Genomic DNA, 4,446 nt, shown 5'->3' with positions numbered 1-4,446 from the left:
TGGAAAGGTGAGAAAAACTGGAGGAGACGTCTCACAACCCCTAACTTCATAGAAGCTGTTTTAGCTAGAGATGAGATGTGATGTTTCCAGTTTAAATTATATGTAAAGGACAGACCGAGAATGTTCAGGGTAGAAGAGGGGGACAGCTGAGTGTCATTGAAGAAGAGGGAATAGTTGTCTGAAAGGTTGTATCGAGTTGATATATGGAGGAATTGAGTTTTTGAGGCAATGAACAATATCAAGTTTGCTCTGCCCCTATCAAAAATTTTAGAGAGGTCAGAAGTCAGGCGTTCTGTGGCTTCCCTGCGTGAGTTGTTTACTTCCTGAAGGGTTGGAAGTGTATGAAAATAGAAAAGTGCAGGCAAGAAGTTTGGTTCAGAAGATTATTGATGAATAATAGGAAGAGAGTGGGTGACAGGACAGAACCCTGAGGAACACCACTGTTAATAGATTTAGGAGAAGAACAGTGACCGTCTACCACAGCAGCAATAGAACGGTCAGAAAGGAAACTTGAAATAAAGTTACAGAGAGAAGGATAGAAGCCGTAGGAGGGTAGATCGGAAATCAAAGCTTTGTGCCAGACTCTATCAAAAGCTTTTGATATGTCTAAGGCAACAGCAGAAGTTTCACACTGGCAATCAGATAGGAGGTTGTGGAGTGATAGATGTTTAAGAATCTTCCTGCTGAGGATAGATTAAAAAACTTTAGATAGGCAGGAAATTAAAGCAATATGGCGGTAGTTTGAGTGATTAAAACGGTCACCCTTTTCAGGAACAGGATAAATGTGAGCAAACTTCCAGCAAGAAGGAAAGGTAGATGTTGACACACAGAGTTGTGCAAGCACAGAGGTGCAGTTATGGAGAACAATAGGAAGGACCCCATCAGATTCATAAGTATTCCGAGGGTTTAAACCAGCGAGGGCATAGAAAACATCATTGCGAAGAATTTTAAGAGGTAGCATGAAGTAGTCAGAGGGTGGAGGAGGAGGAGGAGGAAGAAACCCTGAATCATCCAAAGTGGAGGTTTTAGCAAAGGTTTAAGAGAAGAGTTCAGTTTTAAGAGATAGATGAGATGGCAGTGGTGCCATCAGGTTGAAATATAGGAGGGAAAGAAGAAGCAAAGTTATTTAAGGTGTTTTTGGCTAGGTACCAGAAGTCACGAGAGGAGTTAGAACTTGAAAGATTTTGATACTTTCTATTAATGAAGGAATTTTTGGCTAGTTGGAGAACAGACTTGGCATGATTCCGGGCAGAAATATAAAGTGCATGAGATTCTGTTGATGGAAGGAAGTATTTTTTGTGGACTACCTCTCTATAATGTATAGCACGAGAACCGGCTGTGTTAAACCAAGGTTTAGAAAGTTTAGGTTGAGAAAAGAATGAAAAATGTACGCCTCCATGCCAGACATTATCACCTCTGTTATGCGTTTAGCACACAAAGATAGGTCTCTGCCATGGAAGCAGTAGTAATTCCGAGGAAAATCAGCAAAATTCCTCCTCAGGTCCCCGCAACTAGCAGAGGCAAAACGTCAGAGGCACCTCCTCTTAGGGGGGATCCTGAGGAAGGATTGGAGCGATAGAACAAGACACAGATATGAGATTGTGATTGGAGGAGCCCAACGGGGAAGACAGGGTGACAACATAAGCAGAAGGTTTAGGAGTTAGGAAAAGGTCAAGAATGTTGGGCGTATCTCCAAGATGGTCAGGAATACGAGTAGGGTGTTGCACCAATTGCTCTAGGTCGTGGAGGATAGCTAAGTTAAAGTCTAGTTCACCAGGATGATCAGTGAAAGGAGAGGAAAGCCAAAGCTGGGGATGGACATTAAAGTCTCCAAAAATGAAGATCTTCGCAAAAGGGAAGAGAGTCAGAATGTGGTCTACTATGGACGTTATGTAGTCATAGAATTTCTTACAGTCAGAGGAGTTAGGTGAGAGGTATACAGCACATATAAATTTAGTTTGAGAATGACTCTGCAGTCATAGCCAGATAGTGGAAAACTCGTTAGATTGAAGAGCGTGGGCACGAGAGCATTTTAAGTCATTGGGCACATAGACGCAACATCCAGTTTTGGATTAAAGTGAGGATAGAAAAAGTAGGAGGGAACAGACAAGGGGCTATTGTCAGTTGCCTCAAACACCAATGTTTCTGTAAGGAAAATAAGATGAGATTTAGCAGAGGAAGTGTGGTGTTCCACAGATTGAAAATTAAATCTAAGACCGAGAAAGTTGCAGAAACTAATGAAGAAAAAGTTGAGGTGGGTGTCAAGACACTTAAGAAGTACAGTCCGACCTGGGAACATTTGTGGTCCCCTCCCCAGATGGGACTCCGAGGTTCTGGTGTAGGAGTCGCAACGCAAATGTTTCTCCGCTTCACCAGACAGGAACATAGCAAGGGTATATCATAATGCTTAAGATTTAGGAGAGACATCATCATCATCATCATCATCATTATCATCATCATCACCACCACCACCATCACCACCACCACCACCATCGTCACGGCTTGCACATCGTTCCAATTAACTTAATCCCTTTCACGCTCATTGATTCACCCATATTTCTTATCAAATATAGTTTTAATTAACCCACTGACTGGCGTGGGCTCTCATCAAGCTTAATACAATCGTCTGGTGTTAAGTTTAGAGTATAATTTCGAAAGGCACCACTCACAGCAAAAGAAGTGACTGAATAGTTCTCTAATTTTATCACCTATTTTTTGTTCAGTCAAGGGTTGCTCTAATGAAGGAAGAATTTCCAATTTGCTATTATGAATAAAAAAGCTAACGTAATGAGTCTATCTCCATCCTTTCCTTACTCCTGAACTAAGTTTTGCATAACATGCTTCAGAGATTTACTGATGTGAATGTATAAGCCATCACAGCACACACACACACACACACACACACACACACACACACACACACACACACACACACACACACACACACACACACACACACACACACACACACACACACACACACACACACACACACACACACACACACACACACACACACACACACACACATCTACCTGTTTCCAGTTTCAAGTTTGTTTAACGCTGCCACTTCACGCCTGATTAGCGCTTTGCCTCGCTAATTCCGCAATCAGGCATTTCATTTGAAGGTCACCTACATTGGCTCTGACCCTCGCATTTGACACACACGTGTCCACGTTATACAGACAGGTTGCATAACACTTTCCTCTCGTATTTCCGCATTGACAGATATAAAAGTTATACCTCAATCTGCTGTCCTTCCAGCACCACAGCACCTAAAAACCTTCGCTCCCTCAGCTAGATGATGGCTTCGCTTCTCCTTCATGTGTCCTGCTGCAGCAATATCTAAATCCAAATGATGAAAGGCTACCACTTGTCCCAGTGCCTCACCACCACCAAAGCCTCCACACCTCACGACTCTCTATCGCATTCACTTTCATCTTCCTTCTCTCACACAAATTTTTAAGTTTTCTAACTCAAATTTGCACTGCTTTCCAGGTGCCTCCAGCTGTGTGTCATACACCAACAAAAATACAAATGAGGAGGCAAAGTAATTTAAAATAATTCATTATTATTGATAATTCATTATATGTTTGTTATTAAATGAAATGTAACAAGTAAAAAATTAGATGAAGTCTAATTTTTATTTGCTTTCATACTGGAAGGCAAAATTGCAAATTTCACCATAAAAGAAAGAGAAAAATGCTTACCATCAGTTACAGGAAGGAGCCTTCTTCAACAAACTGGACAGTAAAAAATATTAATATCATTGTAATTACAGCGATCACCAGGAACAAAGACAGAGAATGCCAAAGATCTAAACGGATAATAATGAATGTTGTTACCTTGTGCTCATGTGAAGAATGTTACTCTCAAGACGAAGACCTGCTTATGCACTGTATATTAACATACAATTTATAATAAATCATAAACGAAGTCATTGTTTGTCAACGTAAAGCTTATAACTCGCAGATACTTGAACGCGAGTTGTAAGATGTAAATCATCTGACTATCAACACTGAAATATTGATGTACAACTAATGAAAATAACTCTTATATGTTTCTCAGATATAAAAAGAAAAAAAATACAAATAGAAAAACAAGTTAATAAATGAATAATAATTAAAACAAAGAAAGACCTGAAAAAAAATAACGTGCTTTGGAGAAAGTTTTGTTCTTACGTTATCCTTCAGTTCATTTTCCTTGTTAGTTTTTCTTTGTGATAAGAAACGACGTGTGGAGAGCGACATACTGAATGAAGGAAAAAAAATGCGCTTTTTTCTTATGGTCATCATCATTATAAGTATTCAGTATCATATAATATAATAAAATTTTTCTCGTCATCATGCTGGTGAGCTTTGCCATTACAGGCCGCCAGCGCAGCGTGAATGGCTGATAACCATTAAAGTAATCCACTTGGGTGGTGTTCAGCACAACTAAGCAGGA

The sequence above is a fragment of the Scylla paramamosain genome, chromosome 8 (assembly GCF_035594125.1).
Source record: "Scylla paramamosain isolate STU-SP2022 chromosome 8, ASM3559412v1, whole genome shotgun sequence".
Lineage (NCBI taxonomy): Eukaryota > Metazoa > Arthropoda > Malacostraca > Decapoda > Portunidae > Scylla > Scylla paramamosain.
This window is presented reverse-complemented; position numbering follows the sequence as displayed.